Raw genomic sequence first — 23,314 nt, 5'->3', positions numbered from 1 at the left:
ACAGACATCATGGAGCTGATGGTTTTGTTGCAAAAACAATGGCCAAATGAAATTTGTAGGGCAGTATTAATAAACTAATGACCCATTAAAAGGGGAATTCTAGTAGCTAAACCGATATGGCAAGAATGTGTTTGCTATTTCCAAAATGACTTTGTACCTCATAAAAGTTTTTGTAATCGTTCAGGAAAATATATAATATATAAAAACTAAAGCTAGTACATTATTAAAACAAATTCAAACATTGTTTCAAAAATGGAGGTTTGGGCCAACAAAATATTTTGGGTCGCGTGCAATTTTTAAAATGAAAATATTTCCTTTCTGGTCAAGTCTTCCTCTATAGTATAATGAACTTAAGAACATTTAGTTTTAATTTCTGTGGCAGAGACGATGTTCTAGAATTCCATGCCTAGTTGTCAACGGAGATGTAACAATAGAGGTTTCACCTTCCTAGACCCAGAGTCTTTTATATTTTAAAGATGATTAGCAACTATTTTGAGCATGTTTCAACATCTTGCTACTTGGAAAATATTACTTTAACCAATATAATGATTGTAATACTAAGCTAGTTGCATTTTTAAATACATGTAAGAGTTGTGCTGATTTTGACTTGTTCCACGAGGACAGAGTACATGCACATCTTTATGATATTAAAACATAATATGGACAATGCACTTTTATACATTCAGTAAAATACTCATTTTTATTTCCACGTTTTAAATAAAGTTGTTACTAATGAAGGACAGAGGCCTTGAACTTATGCTTGGAAGTGAAAAATATCAGTGATAGGCTGACTTACAAATGAATACTGTACCAGAACTGAATGAGCCCAGGCCATTAAACATTAACTGATTGGTTGTTTGATTATGATGTCAGATGTTTTTGGTGTGTATTTATATATATATATATATATATATATATATATATATATATATATATATATATAGGTGTGTGTGTGTGTGTGTGTGTGTGTGTATATATATATATATATATACATATATATATATATATATATATATATATATATATATATATATATACATATAAGCACACATACATATATTTATTTATTTAACATTTGTTTACCAGAAAACTCCAACTTGGAACAAGCCAATTTTCAGCAGAGGCCCAGGGAGAAACACTCCAGATGCATGTCTTTGTAACGTGGGAGGAAACAGGAACACCCAGAGGAAACCCACACTAATGCAGGGAGGACATGCAGACTCCACGCAGAAGGCACCCCCAGCCGAGAATCAGACCAGAGAACTTCTTGCTCTGAGGTGACAATACAAGCAACTGCACCGCTGTGCTGTATAGGGAAGCATAACTTTTTATCAAAACAGCAATCCATTGATCAAAAAATCAGCAAAAGATCCTCATTATTGAGTAAAACATTGATTCACAAAGGATTGAAAAAAAAAAAAACATATAAAACAGCTGTTTTTGCAGGGGGGAGCCCACTGCACCCCCCCCACCCTCTACTGATTATATATACCAAATGTGAAATCACACATAAGTGGGGAAAAGACATATTCTGCAATCCACACTGTACCATGAAAACTGAAAAGAACAAATTTTCCATCAGCTGCACCAGCTATCCCACAGTCGATGAAAACACACATTGATAAATGCTATGCTCCCATATATATCTATATTTATCTATCTTTTTATCTAGCTAGACATAGATATATATGGGAGAGTTCATGTTGAATGAAATGCTCTAATATTGACATCTGTTTTGTCAACATACTTTGGTTGGCAGAACAGATGGTCAACAGGTGTTTGAGGTTGTGGGGAGTATGTTCTTACCCCGAGGATTGTGCAGTCAAGGAGTTAGTATATATAATTATTTGGGGTAGGTGTGAGGAATAATGCCTGCAATTTTCCTGCTCTGAGGTTGATCCTCGGAGCATGCACAGAAGTGAGTCAATGATGCTTTGTTGATGTCAATGTGTTGACTTTTAGAATGTTGACATTCTGACTGGTAAACCTAAAATAACAGATGTCTATACTATATATATATATATATATATATATATATATGTGTGTGTGTGTGTGTGTGTGTGTGTGTGTGTGTGTGTGTGTGTGTAAAGGCTCTAGAGGTTTGGCCACTGTAGAAAGTCCCACATTGGCATATTGCCATATATATGATCCATTCAGTGTGACATGTGATCAAATGTCTGATCTCATATAACTTTGAAGTATTTATTGAGGTAAAGGATTTAGATCTAGATGCAACCTTGCAGTAAACACAATTACCACAACTGTTGCAACCCCTCAGCTCCTTACTACTGTGTTCTTCTTGATCTTTATTCATTTTTTTGTACCATGATAGAAACTCACCCACATTCTTATCTTGTCTATAACTATATGAACAATGGTCATCTAAACACTGGCCAAAAAAATCATTTGACTTTAAAATGTGCCAATGTTTGTCAATGATTTCCTTTATTCTAAATTTATTGGTACCATATGTAGTAACTAATCTAATATGAGACTGCTGGAAACCTATACTTTCTTCTGGTACCCTTTCTTTAAATAGTACAGGTTCTCTTTTATACCCCTAGGCTACTTTCTTTACCTTAGCTATCTGACATTCAGCATAACCTCTTTTTATGAACCTGTCACCCATTTTTCTGCTTCAGATATATAGTTATCATCATCACTGCAAATACGCCTTAACCTTGAGGTATTTGGTTTGCTGGACCTTTGTGTTGTGTGTACTTGGTTTGGTCCGTGCACAGTGGGGATTAGCGTGCACCAGTCTGTTGGTTGGGTTGTATCATTCCTGAGTGCTGCTACATTACTAGGCCCTAAAGTGAGGGGCTGACTAGAAATACAAGTGGATCATGGCTGCTGAAGGTGATCTTCAATCATTTATAATGAATCTTTCCCTGGATAAGGATGATGTTATATGGTTTGGTGGCTGCAACACTGATAATCTGATGAGAACTAATACTGAGGTGAGTCGCATCTCAGATATGGAGCATTTCTTCAAGGAACTTAGTGTGACTACTAAGAAGCTTTGTTCTACTATGTGGCATATCAAACTGTTAAAAGCATATTTAGAGGCTGATATTGTACCATGTGGTCCTAGGGTGTACATGGAGTCTGGCGTGGGTAAAGAAGACTGTGTGTTTATACAGAAATGGTGTACCATTCAAAATACTGCCTCTAAACTGTTCACAGAGTTGCTTGTGACTTTTTATGAGAATTCTTTAAGACAGGTATGTGTCTCAGAAGATCCCCATGCTCTGGAACACGCTCCACATCCATGTGAAGCAGAGTCCATCCCTAAACCTAATTAAGCATAGCCTTGACGAATGGATGGGAAAATCAGAAATTCACCCTGGGTTTGGCCCCCTTGTCTCTAATAGACACAGGCAGACAGTAACTATCCCCTAACTGACATACCCCCCCGACATAGCCTGTTGAAACTTCATAACTAACATGTTAATACTTGCTGTGATGCATGGGGACAGAATTGGGTTTGGCTGCATGGTTAGGCTTATAAAGGCTCTGGTGGTCATTTGGCTAGTATATATACCATTGAATCTATAAGAAGAGCTATGTTTGACACTCACTCTTCTCTTTTCTCCTCTGTTTTTGTACTTTATTTATTTATTTATTAATTAATTTATTTATTTTTTTGCATTTCACCACTCGGCATTTTGATTGCTGACATTTCTATAGGGAGCCATTTGTTATTGACTGTCCATGGCTAGCACTGAAGTCCCATAACAAGTCATCAGCTGAGGATAGACCAAGCAAGTCATTCTTCCCAGTCAGATCCCTCCAAGTTCTCTAACATTCCCGATATGAGCACTGAAGTTTCACTGTAGGACTGCAGTCTCACTAGGTGGTATATCAAGAAATGCCTCTCAAGTCTCCAAGAAGGTTTGAATAGCTCTTAGGTACATATAGGCAAACAACCATTAAGTGTTTTCCTTTATGGAACTCGCAGTCACACTGAAGCAGCCTTATCATCCACTTGTACAGACTTGAACAGTACAGCATACAGCAGGGGACTTAATTGTGAGTACACCTACACCCACCAAACACCCCTTCTGTGGAGCTGCCTGTGTTGGGGAGTCTGGTTCCAGAGGTAATGCTGTGCATGGAGGTTAGACAAAGTATATCTAGCTGACACTTTTCAACCTTCCACACAAGCTCTGGCATCTTTCTCACCATTGAAGTGACATTCCAAGTCTCAAGAGTCATTTTTCCATTGCCAGGCTCTCATCCATCTTTATCTGTCCTGCTCCTGTATGCCACTGACTATATTCTAGATTTTCTATTATTGTTTTGTACTTACAGTTGCATTGTGCACACATGCTTAGGCTGCCATTTATAATTTAGTGGGTAATCCATAACAGTAACTGATTTCTGTATCTTTACTAGATGTCAGTCCATTCAGTTACTTTTGTGTAATTGCTTTATTTCTGATTGTCTGCAGAATCCTTAAAAAATTTCTGATTCATCTCTTGGATCTTACTTGTGAAAGAATATCTGATTCACTGGCATGACAAATGCTACAAATAAATAAATATCTAAGCTAAGGTGCTGCTGTTATCAGTTATGGTAATATAGTTTATGTAGCGTTTCTGAACGCTGACATGTCATCCGCCAGAGAGCTACACAGACACACACACACACACACACACATATATATATATATATCATAGCCATTTCCCCCTTGGCTGAATGACCTTCCAAGTTAGAGTGGCATGCTTAAAGTTGTACAATATTGACAGATTTTAGTTTATTGGCATTTTAATTTGTGAGGAATCTCTGAAGCGCACAGCTTATTGTTACTGGGAGTACTTGAACATGTTGTAATACTGGAGATGAAACTTTTAACTCAGCATTACCTATGTTGTTGGAAAAAATAACATACCATGACAGGATTAGAGAAACAGGCTGAACTTTTCAAAAGGAACTGGGAACCTAGCATAAACAAACTAGCATTTACAGCTTTCCTGCAAAAATTAGGAAAATGAGCATAGTCTGAAATGTCAAAAAATAAAAGTCACTGCAGAATGTGAATTGCTGTGTGTGTGTGTGTGTGTGTGTGTGTGTGTGTGTGTGTGTGTGTGTGTGTGTGTGTGTGTGTGTGTGTGGTCAAGGTAAGCAGACAAGAGTACACCTTGTTGCAGTTTATCTATGTAAATATTGCAACAGTGTTTTTGATTAGTCTGAAATTTACCTTGTGTCATACTGAAAGTGCACTTTGTGGTTCGCTTTAACTTGCACAAACATAAATATGGGAAGTGGTTCCTGGTCATGCTTATCTTTGTAACAAGAGATGCAGTACTGAAATTGCACTTATTAATGTGCAGACCCTTAACTATGGGTGATCCTTAAGCTAAGATTAGCAGATGCCATATAGTACTTGGGGACTGCAATAATTCATTAGTTTATTGTCAGTGGCACATATATAACCATAATCTGTGATTTCTTTCTAGTGTCAGATTTGTGCATTTAGTCTGTGTGTATTGTACATTACTGTACATGACTATGATTTACTATTTGGTTTGTCTGCCAGGTTTATACTCATGCTTTTTCTGCTAGAAATCCTTTGAAGAAAGATCATAGATGCATGGTAAGTGAATAAAATGCCTTTCTCAAAGGTAAAAGAAGCTGGCACAACTTGTACCAATAAATATATTTCCTTGTATATTGGTTACTCAGAAATTCCATAATTAAATACATTGTAGTGCTTACTACACATAAGCATAGAGCAGGAGGACATCAGTTGCAGATGCACTGCATTTGCACAAAACATTATAAATATCCAGCCAGTTCATGCCAGCATGTTAATTTGCTCTTGTCTTGGTTGGCATGCTGCCCTAATGTGTCTCATTTTTTAATGAAGGAGGATAATATGGATAACATCTTGGATGACTGGGGGTAACTACTGGGCCATTTACTTACTGCTGGGAAAGGCTAAAGTAGCTTAGGATGAGATAAGCATTTGGATGATAAAAGACAGCTAGTAGTTAAGGCTTTGGTGCAGAATGTAATTTTGTGCAAGGTAGACAGGGGACATGTAAGAAATAGGGGCAGTATGCAGTCTATTATGCTAATTTAGTTCCAGGTTTTTAAGACATAAATGGCTCCAGCCACAAGACAACCTTCTTTCTTTAAGGTGCATTGTAGTATGTGGACTTGTCATTATATGGGAGGATTTACATGACCGCATTTCCATCTTGTGTGTTGCACTCATGCTCACCTCATGTTAAGTATGGGAGGGATTACATAAATGAGTTCTCAGTTTCGGCTTGATTCAAGCGTACTCCTGCACAGCAAGTTTATTATTTTATGGTGCATTTCATTTACTGCCTTTGGTATTATTCATGATATAAAAATACATTTTTTGGTATTTGAGTACCTGCTGCTGTCAGAAGTTGATATGAATAAAACTGTTGGCACTGTATGGCATGACTGAAAACTGGGGCTTGAATAAAGTGTGTCGTAACACGTCTGTTGTGAAATCTGCTGCTTAATATGGCAGAGCAGTGTTCAGGACATTGTAAGTATAGGTTCATCCATCGCCTGGGAGGAAGGCAGTTATTTTGGTTCTCTGGTGTTGCTTTATTGCAGGGTGTCAATAAAAAATCCTCGGCCAACATAAAAAGATCTCATGGCAGCTCTCATGGCAACGCATGGGTGTGACTACATGGGTGTGTGGGTCTTTCTCTAAATGTGCATTCTATAGTAACTTGTATGAATGTTCAATACATTTCCCAGCAGATTTTCAGAGATCTACATAAAAAACGTGCAAGTCACATTTTATAACTATTGCAGGCTAAGAGGCTTTCAAGTCCTTTGTTCTTTAGGAATTTGTTTTCTTCGCTAAAATACAGTAGCTGTCAGCCATCGGGAACCTGCTACTTATGTGTTGTGTCATTTATTTCTATCACTTTCCAAATTTAACATTTGTTCATATTTATACAGGAGGAGTATAGAAGAAAGATGGAACAGCATTGTATTTTAGCACCTGCATTCACAAGACGCAGATAATTTGCACTTCTGAGGTATGTGGCATGATATCTGGCAAAGCTGTGTGTATTTTACAGTATAATAAGAAGCCAAACTAGAGAGTACACACTGTATAGTGCTGACAGCATCAGAGAAAATTATACCTGCAAAAGGTCAAACCTAGCACTTGTACTCAAGGAAGAGTAGTTAAGGCTTAATAAGTAGTTATATCTTCATGGAAACAAAATATTTAGTATTACAAAAAATGAAAAAAGTGCATAAATGAGTATGCAGTGGTAGAACATACAATCAAAAATGACCCACCATTCATGCTTATTGTTACAATATGCCACTTCTGCTTACATGTTAATTCCATAATTTATACCAATCAATTATATGCTTAGCAAAGTATCTGAAAGGTCAGATGGGTGACAGCTTGGTGTTAGCTCCAAAAAGTGGAAGATAATGTATCTGGGTAGCAAAAACTCAGGGGAGAAACTACATATGGGAGGGGTGACTGATAAAAATTAACAGTGAAAAGGGACCTCTGTATGGCTACAAAAATGCATTTTAAAAGGAGCAGTAAGGAAAGATCATGGAATCTCAGAATACAGAGGGAGAAGGATCAGTAGTAGAAAATATTTATTCTGCACAGACTGTTGATCTCGTGACACACAGTTACAGCTCTCATGACCTTACTTCTACAAGGTCACTGATGAAATAAAGGTTATCTATTGAAATTCTGAGGGCTGTAATCACATTCTACAGATCAGCAAAAGTGGAAGTGTAAATATGAAGGAATATATATATATATATATATATATATATAAATATATATATATATATATATATATATAAATATATATATATATATATATATATAAGTCTGAGCCTGTGCTGTCCTGCTGTATTTTCCATACTCCAAGATAGAGCAGTCTAGGGGATAGTATAAACAAGTAGCTGGAGCATGGGGTCACTGCACTCACATAATGCTTTTTTAGTTTAATAGCAAGTTTCAAAATCTGCCATTTTTTATTGAACTGCAGTTTATTTCTCAGACAAGAAAGACCTATAGTTTTGGGTCTTGCAGTTGTAAAAGGGATGAATCAAAGCTGTACAGAGAAGAGCAGCAGAAGTACAGAAAAAAAAAAAACAGAGACTTGGTGGGAATAATATATGGACCAAAGATAAAAGGGCAATCAGAAATATTTGTATACTTCAGGAAACAAAGCCATACAGGCAGTCATGTTATGCCTAGTCTGACTCTCCTTATGCTTTGAAGGGGGCATGAGGGGGTGGGCATGCAAGTGGCCCCAGTGTGGAGAATTTATTCATCTAGATGATGAAGATATAAGCCTGGCAACCCTATTTTCCTCTTAATTAGTGAGCTGCTTCTACTCCTGATGAGTTCCTCATCTCCATTAGGAACATGCACAGGAGATGACCCCCTAATATGCGCACTCATATTCCTGTCCCCAGGAGAAGGAAAGAAAGCAAAGCCTTACCATTCCTTCCTCTTTGTCAGTTTTCCTGCAGCTAAGATAATTAATCAAATCGTGGTAGTCAGGGACATAGATTTCCATCACCCCATGCTCAAAAGATGATAGGAGATGCAATTATTTTTCTGTATGCTTTTTCAGCTTTGTGCCTGATGACCATCAACTTTGTCCCTAATAATCTTGACCCTTGAGTATATACACCAGACATAGAAGTTGCGTGTGTCCTCTTGACTGTGTCTTGTCTCTTGGTGATTAAGGCATTTCTGAGGAACACCCAAACCACCTTATGGAATCTGAAAACGTGTGTGTCTGTGTCTGCACGTGTGCATGTGTGTGTGTGTGTGTGTGTGTGTGTGTGTGTGTGTGTGTGTGTGTGTGTGTGTGTGTGTGTGTGTGTGTGTGTGTGTGTGTGTGTGTGTGTGTGTGTGTGTGTGTGTGTGTGTGTGTGTGTGTGTGTGTGTGTGTGTGTGTGTGTGTGTGTGTGTGTGTGTGTGTGTGTGTGTGTGTATTTGCATGTTTGGCTGTTTCTGCTTTTCTTCTTATGCAGTAGATCATCATTGGCTTAGGACTACAAAGCCCATACCACTGGTTCTGCCCATTTTGATGCTTTCCAGGCCCCCACCTGCATGTTTGTGTTGGGTAACCAAAACTCCCACTCCTACCACCGAGGATGAGAAAGCTGGCAACAACATTTCACTCCCATCCTCCCCTCCAGTATCTTCCAGTGTCGAACTACTGCTCAAACTCAAATAACCTTGGCTGTAGTCAGGGTTTCTGTGGTTCTGCAAAAGAGCAAAACTGCCCCATACTATTAAAGCTATTACAGTGTACTACTGACAAGCTGAGCACATGCTTCTACTTGGTATGTCTTTAACTTAATGGATTGTTTACTGAATTCTACTATCTCTGACACAGTCTTACAGAATGTCAATACTATTGTGCTAAGACAGACTATTTTCTAAATGTCTCTCACTGACACTGAAGGAAAGTAAAATAGATAATGTAGCTTTAAAATGTATCTTGGTATGTCTGCAATTATAGAAATGACACTGTAGTAAAGTATTCCAGTTTGCTTTACACAAATGCACCCTAGTCCTGTAAAGACAGAGTAATGACCTTTTAACTTTATCAGCTCAGTAGGGTCAGTCATTTGCATCCACAACCGCTCCTAAACCCAGCAATTAAAGATACATTATTGACTACATCCTTCTCAAATGTCTGTGTTAAAAAATAATAAGAATAATGACCAAAGTCACATATTTCAAATTTGTTTCACACAAACATACAAAAGCCAAAGTATACCAACTTAGTTTCCACACACACACACACACACACACACACACACACACACACACACACACACACACACACACACACACACACACACACGTCCTGCAAAGTCAGATTAAAGACAGTTTAAGATGACAAGTTGATAAGAGCATAAGGTACTTCCATTTACAGAGAGGCCCCAGTCTCCAGCAGCAGTTATAGCACTTTGTTCACTGTGTATACCCCTTATTGTTATGAATTGCGTGTGCTTTATTGGTAGCTTTGGATGAACTACATGACACTGTGTAAAGAGCACTGTCATCATTCCATAAGATGCAACCAAGTGAAGCATACTTTAAACAAGGTATTTATGGCAGCATAAGAAATATTTATCTGATAACATACGCTGAATTGTTTGTGTCTTTCGGATCGCCACAGCAGAACTCCGGTCCACTAATTATTGGCAGTAGATTTTTACGTACTGGCTTGCTGGGCCTAACGCACAACCTTCAACGAAGGAACGCCGATTCACGCATGTCGCTACACAGAAGACGCTCCAACTGAGAATCGAACAGGCAACGTCTAACTGTGAGGCAACAACGCTACCGCAGCACTACTATGCACAATTCCTGCAGAAGTAAAAGTCATCTGAATAATTCCATATTAAACAGAACCTTTACTAATGCAGAGGAAACTTTTCATTTCATTTCTTCATCTACAAATGCAGTACCTACTGCTCTCGATGAATAAATTGCCAGTGTTGCACTAAAAAGTGTTGTGGTGGTGATATTACAATAATATTTCTTGAACTGGATCATCTATGCAGTAGGGAACAGCTGGCAAACAATGACAGCAGGCTCATAGTTACTATGCAAGCAGCCCTGGAGACCATTATAGAGCTTAGTCCAAATTCAAATTGCTCCATAACACTGCCTGGAAAACTGACTTGTTCAATGTCACACAGTAGGAAAATGAAGGTGGAAGATTCAAATCCTGCACCCTTGCCACAGGAAGCAACTCACTAACAAGTTGGAGCTTTAGTCCTTTATGTTAACTTTGAAGATTGGGTGAAGACAGATGAAGGCTGCCAGCCTAGCCAGATAGAATTTTGGAGATAATTCTGTCATCTGTAAATATTAATGTAAACCTCAGGCTTGTTGTCTTAAATGGTAAAAATAGTGTTACATGTGGAACTGGAAAAAAAATGTAGCAACAGTGCACTCTGCTGGCAGAAAGCTGACCAAGTAAAGCATGTTGTGACCCTTTGATCTAAACACGGTGCCGAAATGTCTAAATGAAGACATTATTTCTATATTTTTAACCAAGAGTTAAATTGCTAGATTTAAACATGCAAATGTATTTTTATTGCTCTGCTTCCTGACCAGCTGCAAGATAACAAAAGGAGATGTTAAGAATGTAAATGTGTGTGTGTATTTGCATGTTTGGCTGTTTCTGCTTTTCTTCTTATGCAGTAGATCATCATTGGCTTAGGACTACAAAGCCCATACCACTGGTTCTGCCCATTTTGATGCTTTCCAGCCCCCCACCTGCATGTTTGTGTTGGGTAACCAAAACTCCCACTCCTACCACCGAGGATGAGAAAGCTGGCAACAACATTTCACTCCCATCCTCCCCTCCAGTATCTTCCAGTGTCGAACTACTGCTCAAACTCAAATAACCTTGGCTGTAGTCAGGGTTTCTGTGGTTCTGCAAAAGAGCAAAACTGCCCCATACTATTAAAGCTATTACAGTGTACTACTGACAAGCTGAGCACATGCTTCTACTTGGTATGTCTTTAACTTAATGGATTGTTTACTGAATTCTACTATCTCTGACACAGTCTTACAGAATGTCAATACTATTGTGCTAAGACAGACTATTTTCTAAATGTCTCTCACTGACACTGAAGGAAAGTAAAATAGATAATGTAGCTTTAAAATGTATCTTGGTATGTCTGCAATTATAGAAATAACACTGTAGTAAAGTATTCCAGTTTGCTTTGCACAAATGCACCCTAGTCCTGTAAAGACAGAGTAATGACTTTTTAACTTTATCAGCTCAGTAGGGTCAGTCATTTGCATCCACAACCGCTCCTAAACCCAGCAATTAAAGATACATTATTGACTACATCCTTCTCAAATGTCTGTGTTAAAAAATAATAAGAATAATGACCAAAGTCACATATTTCAAATTTGTTTCACACAAACATACAAAAGCCAAAGTATACCAACTTAGTTTCCACACACACACACACACACACACACACACACACACACACACACACACACACACACACACACACACACGTCCTGCAAAGTCAGATTAAAGACAGTTTAAGATGACAAGTTGATAAGAGCATAAGGTACTTCCATTTACAGAGAGGCCCCAGTCTCCAGCAGCAGTTATAGCACTTTGTTCACTGTGTATACCCCTTATTGTTATGAATTGCGTGTGCTTTATTGGTAGCTTTGGATGAACTACATGACACTGTGTAAAGAGCACTGTCATCATTCCATAAGATGCAGCCAAGTGAAGCACACTTTAAACAAGGTATTTATGGCAGCATAAGAAATATTTATCTGATAACATACGCTGAATTGTTTGTGTCTTTCGGCTTTTCCCGGTTAGGGATCGCCACAGCAGAACTCCGGTCCACTAATTATTGGCAGTAGATTTTTACGTACTGGCTTGCTGGGCCTAACGCACAACCTTCAACGAAGGAACGCCCATTCATGCATGTCGCTACACAGAAGACGCTCCAACTGAGAATCGAACAGGCAACGTCTAACTGTGAGGCAACAACGCTACCGCAGCACTACTATGCACAATTCCTGCAGAAGTAAAAGTCATCTGAATAATTCCATATTAAACAGAACCTTTACTAATGCAGAGGAAACTTTTCATTTCATTTCTTCATCTACAAATGCAGTACCTACTGCTCTCGATGAATAAATTGCCAGTGTTGCATTAAAAAGTGTTGTGGTGGTGATATTACAATAATATTTCTTGAACTTGATCATCTATGCAGTAGGGAACAGCTGGCAAACAATGACAGCAGGCTCATAGTTACTATGCAAGCAGCCCTGGAGACCATTATAGAGCTTAGTCCAAATTCAAATTGCTCCATAACACTGCCTGGAAAACTGACTTGTTCAATGTCACACAGTAGGAAAATGAAGGTGGAAGATTCAAATCCTGCACCCTTGCCACAGGAAGCAACTCACTAACAAGTTGGAGCTTTAGTCCTTTATGTTAACTTTGAAGATTGGGTGAAGACAGATGAAGGCTGCCAGCCTAGCCAGATAGAATTTTGGAGATAATTCTGTCATCTGTAAATATTAATGTAAACCTCAGGCTTGTTGTCTTAAATGGTAAAAATAGTGTTACATGTGGAACTGGAAAAAAAATGTAGCAACAGTGCACTCTGCTGGCAGAAAGCTGACCAAGTAAAGCATGTTGTGACCCTTTGATCTAAACACGGTGCCGAAATGTCTAAATGAAGACATTCTTTCTATATTTTTAACCAAGAGTTAAATTGCTAGATTTAAACATGCAAATGTATTTTATTGCTCTGCTTCCTGACCAGCTGCAAGATAACAAAAGGAGATGTTAAGAATGTAAATGTAGCTTCTTTTAGCCTGGGAGCCCAGAGAAGTGTGAAGAACGATGTAATGGTAACCAGGAATGTGATTTTAAAAAGAGAGAGAATGAGAGAGCATTAGGCATTAGTCTTGGCAATCCAACTCATCATCACTCTGCCTTTGCTCTATATGTACATTTATCTTAGATTTGTGTTTTCTCTTAGATATAGCTAGAAACTAGAAAGATTAGACTGTGTTTTTCTATGATGTCAGAACTGTACTACTGGATTATTTTAAGTATTTCTCTGTGATCTCTGAACTCCTGACTAGCACTGTGTAGTAAAAAGTATTGTCTTGTGTTTTGATTATTTATTAAATATTTTTAAAACCTTTAAACTGTGGCTGTTTTGTGTAGAGATAATTTAAGCTCTAGAATACATTGCATATTTATAGTGATTACTGTCCAAGTCGCTCCAAATAAGCCTTGACTGTTCAGTCACACTTACCTATTTGGATAATAATATTGCACAATAATAATCAGACACCATTTCATAAGGGCCTTTTAGTAGCTGATAAATATTAGCTGGGTGATGGAAGTGATTTCTACCGTATAGTCTGGGAAAAAGGGGCACAGCTGGAGAGCCTGTGCCAGCTTTCCCTAGGAGTGTCTGTGTGGTTGTATAAACTCTTCTCAAGGTGTGTGTGTGTGTGTGTGTGTGTGTGTGTGTGTGTGTGTGTGTGTGTGTGTGTGTGTGTGTGTGTGTCAGCTACTTGGGCAAGGACACAAAGCACTAGTTGGACAGAGAGGGTGCTGGAGGTGTTAGCTTGCCCACTAGGCTGAGATCTGAACCCTATAGCTGTGCCAGTGCGGAGTCTTATTGAGGACCTGGAGAGCAAGGGAGCGAACAGCCTCGGACTGACTGTGATCTCTGTGTGCTCTTATGGGAAATTGCACTTTACTGTGTGTATTTGTTATCCTTTCCTCCTATATGAGACGCCCATCACTGGTGTTAGTGGTGAGGATTGAGGGTCCTTGATTGCTGGGCCAAGTCACAGATCTCATATATTAATTGTTTGGCAGTGTTGGGATATCCACACCACATATTAATTGGTTGGCAAATACTAATTGGCTTACAGTGGTGTGGGTAGAGTGAATTCCTGTAGCTTGTGTGCAGTGAGCTTTGAAGGTGTTTTATACTCTAAATCAACCATGCAGTGAATACTCAGAGTTCAGATCACAATTGTTTTATTTCTTTTGTTAGCTTAGTTAGTCAGGGTGAGCAGGCAGCATGTCAGCAGAGGAGTATGGAAAACTGACAAGGAGCCAGCTGGCGGAGATGTGCCAGGCTAGAGGACTGGTGCATGGAAACATGACTAAGGCAGACCTGATTGCAGCCTTGGTTACAGCTGCATCAGAAAGCAGCAACCAGGAGGAAAATCAGACTGGCAGTGGAGAAATAATACCCTCAGAGAATGGACAGCTCAACCTTTCTGCAGAGGACTTAAAAATCCATCTGGAGCTAAAGAGACTTGAGTTGGAGGCCAGGCATTTGGAGATAGAAGCAGACGAAAAGGACCAACAGAGGAAGCATGAGAGGGAAGTACTGACTCTTCATCAGAGTCATGGAGGTAATGGGGAAGGGAGTAACTGGACCCCAGAAGCACAAAAGATCAGTAAATTTCTTCCCCACTTTAAAGAGGGGGATAATTTTGATAGTTTCATTCATATGTTTGAGAGGGTATGCAAACAGTATAGTACTGAACAAAGGCTCTGGGTACTACTCCTGAACCCCTTACTCCATGGTAAAGCTGTAACTGTTTTGTCAAAAATGTCTGACATTGCATGTTTTGATTATACTGCTGTTAAAAATCACTTATTAGAACTGTTTAAGCTAGCACCTGAAACATACAGGAAAACGTTTCGTGAGCATGGAAGCAAGGCAGATGAAAGTGAGTGTGAATATGTTGCTGAACTGAGCACTTATTTCCATAGGTGGGTAAGTGGATGTCAGGTCACCACCTTTGAATGGCTGGCAGACCTTTTGGTGAGGGAACAAGCCATTAGCACTTTGCCTGAGGACATGAGGATCTGGTTAGCTGACAGACAATGTGCTACTTCAGATGAGTTGAGGAAGAAGGGAAACCTATACCTTGCAAGAAGGGCAGCCCTGCACAGGAAAGGGACCCCCAGTACTGCTCTTGGGTCGAAGGAAACCCATGGTGGGCAGCACAGACTGCCCCACAGAATTTGCCAGTAGCAGGGGAAGCCACTATTCCATGTACATGTCCAGGAGCTAGGGTTAAATGTTTTGAATGCAACCAGTGGGGCCATGTGGCATACAGGTGTCCACGGAGGCAAGGTAGGGAGCCAAAGGTGAGGGAGCCAGTAAGTGGGAAAGACAAAATGCCAATAGTAGGTTGTCTTGAGACAACAGGGGTACCAAACTATTGTCTGGCAGATGTCCTGATAGGGAAGGATTTGGATGAGGCAGTACATGTGCATGCAGTCAGGCTAGGAGACAAGCATGTGGGCCTGATAGCCTGGGGGAAACCCAGACAGACTGCATACCTGCAGCCAGGACTGGTGAGGTGGTTACTTCAGGGAGGGAGCTACCCTGTAGCAGTGAGACTGAAGGTGAGCCACAGCTGCTTAGGAGTACTGATGGTCCCTTGGACAGAGTGACTGCAAAGGTAGAGGTGAGTAGGAGTACCCAGGCTGACAGTGAGGCACCACTGTCAGAGGATGCCACACTTCCTGTGGAAGGGGAGCTGGGGAGGGTTACAAGGAGAGAATTGAGACAGGCTCAGTTCTCAGACCCTACATTGCAATGCCTGAGGCAGGCATCTAGAGAGGCACATGGTTTTCAAGGAAAGGGGGAATCTGTATACTGGGACAAAGGGTTACTGTACAGAGAGTGGACCCCTGAGGGAGGACTAGAAGGTGAGATAGTACAGCAGTTGGTAGTGCCTAGAGCCTACCATCTGGCACTTCTAGCCATAGCCCATGATATTCCCATTGCAGGTCATATGGGCATAAAACATACAAAGAGGCATATTATGCAGAACTTCTATTGGCCTGGAATTTCAAGAGATGTAACAGGGTACTGCAGGACTTGTGAGCAGTGCCAAAAGGTAGGCAAGGCAGGAGACAAGGTGAGAGCTCCTTTGATGCCTTTGCCTGTGATTGAGGAGCCATTTCAGAGGGTAGCTATGGATATTGTGAGTCCTCTGAATACCCCAAGTTCCACAGGTTAAAAGTATATCCTACTGGTAGTGGATTATGCTACATAATACCCTGAGGCAGTGGCTTTGTCCTCCATTGCGACAGAGAAGGTGGCAAATCCTCTGTTAGTGATTTTCGGCAAGGTAGGTTTCCCAAAAGAAATACTGACTGACAGAGGTGCTAATTTCATGTTAAACCTGCTGGCTTGTCTGTGGAAGACCTGTGAGGTGAAGCACATGAAGACCACCCCCTACCATCCCCAGACTAATGGTCTTGTTGAGAGGTTAAACTCTACAATCAAGTCCGTGCTGCGGGCATTTGCAGATCAGTTTAAGAGGGAGTGGGACAAATATTTGCCCCATCTGTTGTTTGCTTATGGAGAGGTTCCGCAGGAATCCACAAGTTTTTCACCCTTTGAGTTGCTGTATGGGCATAGGGTGAGGGGACCTCTAGATTTAATAAGAGATGAGTGGGAAGGTGAGTGTGAGTCTCACAAGGAGTCTGTTGTGGCATACTTCCTATACCTCAGGACAAGGATCAGGGAACTCATGGGCTTGGTCCAGGAGAACCTGGCGGAAGCCCAACAACAGAAAAAGGTGTGGTATGACAGGAATGCTCGAGCTAGAGAGTATGCTATGGGGTAGCAGGTAAAGATTCTCATTCCTGTCAGACACAACAAGCTGCAAGTAGCTTGGGAGGGACCCTACAAGGTGGTAAGAAAGATAAGTTATGTTAACTACATGGTGGCACTGCTAGGCAGAAGGCAGGGGCACATATTGTACCATGCTAACATGATGAAACCTTACCATGATAGGGAGGCCCTTGTGCTGAGCATTTGCAGTGGATTGCAGGAGGAGTCTGAGGAAGATCTGGGGATGATCCCCTCAGTGAGGCTCGGGCTGATACCTCAGTGGAAGGGGTAGCAATGTCCCAGCAGCTATCTCCTACCTAGGTTCGAGAAATCCGAGCAGTGATGCAGGAACTTGGGGACATGTTCACTGGGAATCCAGGGTGCACTCACCTGGGGCAACACCAGGTATTCAGAGGACCCCAAAGGCCTATTAGGCAGGCCCCTTATAGAGTGCCTGAGAGAGTCAAACAGACTCTGAGGGAGGAGGTACAGGAGATGTTGGAACTAGGGGTGATTCAAGAGTCCAACAGTTCCTGGGCCTCCCCAGTGGTGCTGGTGCCAAAGAAGGTTGGCAGCACCAGGTTCTGTGTGGACTACAGGAAATTAAATAGCCACACTGAGTCAGATGCTTTCACCGTGCCTAGGACAGATGAGGCCCTAGAGCAGCTGGGTGGGGCTAAGTATCTTACAACCATTGATCTTACTAAGGGTTACTGGAAGGTGCCCTTGACTCTCAGTGCTAGAGAGAAGTCAGCCTTTGTAACTCCTTTTGTCTTGTATGAGTTTACAAAGAAGCCCTCTGGGATGAAAAATGCCCCCAGCAACTTTCCCGAGGCTGGTAGATCATATCCTTGCAGGAGCAGGGGGGTTTGCCCTTGCTTACCTAGATGATATTACCATCTACAGCCATTCCGGGCAAGAGCACCTTCAACATGTCAGGTACTGGGCAGACTACAGAGGGCAGGGTTGGCCATTAAGCCAAGCAAATGTCAGGTGGGTATGGCAGAGGTCTCCTACCTAAGACATAGAGTGGAGAGCGGTAAAATAAGGCCAAAACCTGCCAAAGTGGAAGCCATTCAGGCATGGCCTCCACCTGTTACTAAAAAGCAGGTGAGGGCATTTTTAGGGACAGCAGGGTACTAAAGAAAGTTCGTCCCCAGTTACAGTACCATAGCTGCTCCCCCTCACAGACCTGACAAGGAAGAACAGGACAGATAAGGTAGTGTGGACCCCAGCATGTGAGCCGCTTAAAAGAAGCTTTGGGAGGACCCCCTGTGTTAGCCAGTCCAGATTACAGCAAAGAATTTGTTGTGCAGGTTGATGCTTCGAACCATGGGGTGGAGGCTGTACTTAGCCAGGTTTCTTCAGAGGGTGAAGAGCACCCAGTGGTTTATCTCAGTCATAGGCTCCAACCCAGGGAGGAATGCTATGCAGCTGAAGAAAAGGAATGTCTAGCCATTGTGTGGGCACTGCAGGAACTTCAGTCTTATCTGTATGGAAAGAAATTCACTGTTATGACAGATCACAACCCCCTAACATGGTTAAACAGAGCCAGCCAGCAAAATACCAAGTTGCTAAGATGGAGCCTGAGGTAGCAAGCATATGATATGTCTGTGCAGCACCGCTGTGGGATTAGCAATGCCAATGCAGATGGGCTCTCAAGACAGGGAATGGGGTAGGGTATACTTAGACAGGCCTAACTCCCTGAAGAAGCATTTCTCAAGGGTCACTTGAAAAATATAACTTGAGTTCTCCGGGGGAGGGGGAAGATATGTGAAGATTGGGTTAAGATAGATGAAGACTGCCAGCCTAGCCAGATAGAATTTTGGAGATAATTCTGTCATCTGTAAATATTAATGTAAACCTCAGGCTTGTTGTCTTAAATGGTAAAAATAGAGTTACATGTGGAACTGGAAAAAATGTAACAACAGTGCACTCTGCTGGCAGAAAGCTGACTAAGTAAAGCATGTTGTGACCCGTTGATCTAAACACGGTGCCGAAAGGTCTAAATGAAGACATTCTTTCTGTTGTTTTAACCAAGAGTTAAATTGCTAGATTTAAACATGCAAATGTATTTTTATTGCTCTGCTTCCTGACTAGCTGCAAGATAACAAAAGGAGATGTTAAGAATGTAAATGCAGCTTCTGTTAGCCTGGAAACCCAGGGAAGTGTGAAGAATGATGTAATGTGAACCAGGAATGTCATTTTAAAAACAGAGAGAATCAGAGATCATTAAGCATTTTTGTCTGGACCATCCAACTCATCAGCACTCTGCCTTTGCTCTATATGTAAGTTTATCTTAGATTTGTGTTTTCTCTTAGAAATAGCTAGAAACTAGAAAGATTAGACTAAGTGTTTCTGTGATGTCAGAAATGTAGTACTGAATTATTTTAAGTATTTCTCTGTGATCTCTGAAGTCTTGACTAGCACTGTGTAGTAAAAGTATTGTCTTGTGTTTTGACTATTTGTTATTAAATATTTTTAAAACCTTTCAACTGCTGCTGGTTTATGTATGGATAATTTAAGCTCTAGAGTACATTGCATATTTATAGTGATTACTGTCCAAGTCACTCCAAATAACCCTTGACTGTTCAGTCACACTTACCTATTTGGATAATAATATTGCACAGTCACAGTAATAATTGGACACCCTTTCATAAGAGCCTTTTAGTAGCTGATAAATATTAGCTGGGTGGTGGTAGTGATTTCTACCGTATAGTCTGGGAAATAGGGGCACAGTTGGAGAGCCTGTGCCTCCCTTCCCCAGGAGTGTCTGTGTAGTTGTATAAACTCTTCTCAAGGTGTGTGTGTGTGTGTGTGTGTGTGTGTGTGTGTGGGTGTGTGTGTGTGTGAGTGTGTGTGTGTGTGTGTGTGTGTGTGTGTGTGTGTGTGTGTGTGTGTGTGTGTGTGTGTGTGTGTGTGTGTGTGTGTGTGTGTGTGCCAGCTACATGGGCAGGGACATGAAGCACTGGTTGGACAGAGAGGGTGCTGTAGGTTTTAGCTTGCCCACTAGGCTGAGATCTGGACCCTATAGCTGTGCCAGTGGGGAGTCTTATTGGGGACCTGGAGAGCAAGGGCGCAACCAGTCCCAGACTGACGGTGATCTCTGTATGCTCTTATGAGAAATTGCACTTTACTGTGTGTATTTGTTATCCTTTCCTCCTATATGAGACACCCCTCACTGGTGTTAGTAGTGAGGATTGAGGCTCCTTGAATGCTGGGCCAGGGCATGGGCTTCACATTAACTACCAGACTAACAGTTTTTAACCAAGTGCAGAAATGCTTTACAATCTACTTTTGTAGAGAAGACTGTACCACAGTAATATGCAGCAGTGACTAATAAGGAATGATGAAGATTAAACAGTTCTGATTATCACTCTAACTAATGAAGACTATATGACTTGAAGTTACTGGAGGCTATAAAGAAGATACTGCAAAAATATATTACTGAAATACAACATGTTTAGACTTAATTGTGCAATTCAGGCATATTAATAAATGAATTCATTCTTCAGTGCAATGTATAAACCAAAACAATTACAAACAGTATAAATGTTGCAGCAGCTTTTTTTCAATAAGTCACAAGTGAGAAATATCAGAAATATTGCTGTATATAGCACATTGTTTTTGGTGGGGGCTTACATGCTTGCAGGGTACCTACATCTCATTTTGACCTCCCAATGTCTTGTCTATCATCACGAATAGCTAACCACTCTTGATATCACTCAGTACAGGTCTGACCTACTTGAATGTCTAAAAATTCAGTAGTGTTGTGGCATACACTGACAGTCAAAACAAATGGATCATAGTCAAATGGGGCCTTATACAGGGTAATAATGTAGGCCTCCAGTAACCATACCAATATCCCATTGCTTGTCTATCTCTCCACAGTTATCATAAGCACTGTCCAAACCAGTCAGTGCACATACTATATTCTCCTTTACTTTTACAATTATCACACAGATTTGGATTTTATTTAAAACTTTTATTTTAAAATTTCCAGAAAGAAAACACTAACAGGCATTTTCTAAACAAAACACTCATACTGAAAACAGACTAAGCAAGAAAAATAGTAAACTTCTTTTCCCTTGAGCTCATATTTAGTGAAAATGCATCCGACAACCCATTAAACTACAGGAGATGTGCTCGGATTCGTACTCACATAGCATATAGTGACGTGCTAAGTGGTGTCTATGTGAAGGATGCAGAAATTCAAAAGACAAACGTGTAATGCATTTACTAGGCTGTTAGCCTAAGCGTACTATTTAGTGACGTAACTTGACAGAGTTGAAAAAAAGACAAATGAAGACTGAGGGAGTTAAACCATGTACTACAGGAAATAGTTATTTAACAACTCATAGCCTTACTCATGATCACTAAGTGCTAGACAAACAGGTATAGCCCAGTGTATTTCACACCTGTGTGCTTGCAAAAAACAAGCTAAGTTAAAAATATAGTCACAGTTAAAATATTAACATCAAACTCATAGACTTCATGCTGTCCAGTATATTCACAGCTAAATAATAAGCACAGTGTCATCATTCTCTCTACTCTTTTCCCATCTTTCTATAACCACTACAGTCCGTTTTTCAAATTTTGCTGAATTCTGGGCTGTTTTGTAGTTTCTGTGTTGCCCAGACCTTACTAAGATAGAAGGAAGCTTCTGTGTTCATCAGTGAGAGTGGTAAGCTTTGAGTAGCCTATCTGCCGCTGGAGGAGTCGTTTCAGCTAAGAATCTGTAGTTTTATTGGCCATTTTGGGCTAATTCTATCCCTTTCATCTTTCTGTTTAAAAACCCATGTTTGCATGGTTTTGCGCATCATGCAGTGGTGTTTAATCAGGGTTAAACTATTCCCGGTGTCAGAAAGTCTGCTCTTCTAATTTTCCCTTAGAACTAGCCAGTTTTCTAGTTTTAGCACTCAAAACTGTTTCCTTGTGCTCAGCACTTGTTCAAAACTTGTTGGAAGCACTAAATAATCTACAAATTATAGCAGCACTCAAATTTCCTCACTTGTTAGGAGGAAAACAGTTTTTAGTACTTAAATTAATAAGCACCTATCCAGGCATGTCTAAGGGTCAGCTCCCGGAATTTTCCCCTGTCCACCTGATGAATCTGGGCATCTTGGGACAATGTAGCAACTGCCTCATGTACACTGATAACCCACTCCTCCTATCATCCAACACTATAACCTGTGAGAGATGCACTTATATAGCCAAACTGGAAGCCAAGCTCTCTCCAGCCAAGACTGTACTAGACAGTCAAGAGGAGAAGGTAAACATCTGCACCACACCACACTCAACACATAGTCCATCAAAACCTACACCACCTAAACCCACACATAGTAACACAAAAAGCACATCTATATATTCATGGAGGCTCTCAGTAAAAATCTGCCCAAATAACAGAGACCTCCAAAGCTGAAATGCAAGCAACCAACACTACCCAAATGACACATAGCCCACAAAATCAGTGTGTCACTCAGCCACACTCCATAAAGCAAAACAACGTACCCAACACACTAGTCATATGTGACTCTATAGTCAAGCACACTGATGTCCCACTTACCAGGCTAAACAAGGAGAAAGTTACTGTCAGCTGCCTGTCAGGTGCCAAGATCCGTCACATAATGCAAGCACTCAAGTCACTCCACAACAAGTACAAATATGACTCTGTCATTGTCCATGTCGGTATGAATGACCTGAAATGTTCCTCCCTGGACTACATGAAAAGAGTCATGGAGGAGCTCTGGGATCATGTAGCCCAGGCAGGTATGACCCTAGCCCTGAGTAGCATCCTGCCATCGCCCAGAATGGTACCACAATACAAGGACAAAATGATTAACTTCAACATTCGGTAAGCTTCTGGTGTCATTCTAAGGGGAATCCAGTGTCTGTCTGCCTGGGATGACATGATCGACAGACCACAATGCTTTGCCAGAGATGGGCTGCACCTGTCGCCCCTGGGATTCAGGATACTGGCTAAGGCTCTTGCCACCCCTATACTGCCTTGTTTAGGCAAGGTTCAAATGACAAACTCACCTCCGTAGCAGGTATAAGCAAGCAAAAGCTGAGTTTAATGCTACTCAATGCTAGAAGTCTAAACATCAAAATGCACTCACTTAAGGCACTCCTT

This window comes from Protopterus annectens, chromosome 6.part0, assembly GCF_019279795.1.
Source record: "Protopterus annectens isolate FY-2018-M chromosome 6.part0, PAN1.0, whole genome shotgun sequence".
Taxonomy (NCBI): domain Eukaryota; kingdom Metazoa; phylum Chordata; order Ceratodontiformes; family Protopteridae; genus Protopterus; species Protopterus annectens.
The sequence above is the reverse complement of the archived record's forward strand: the minus strand, read 5'-3'. Positions refer to the sequence as shown.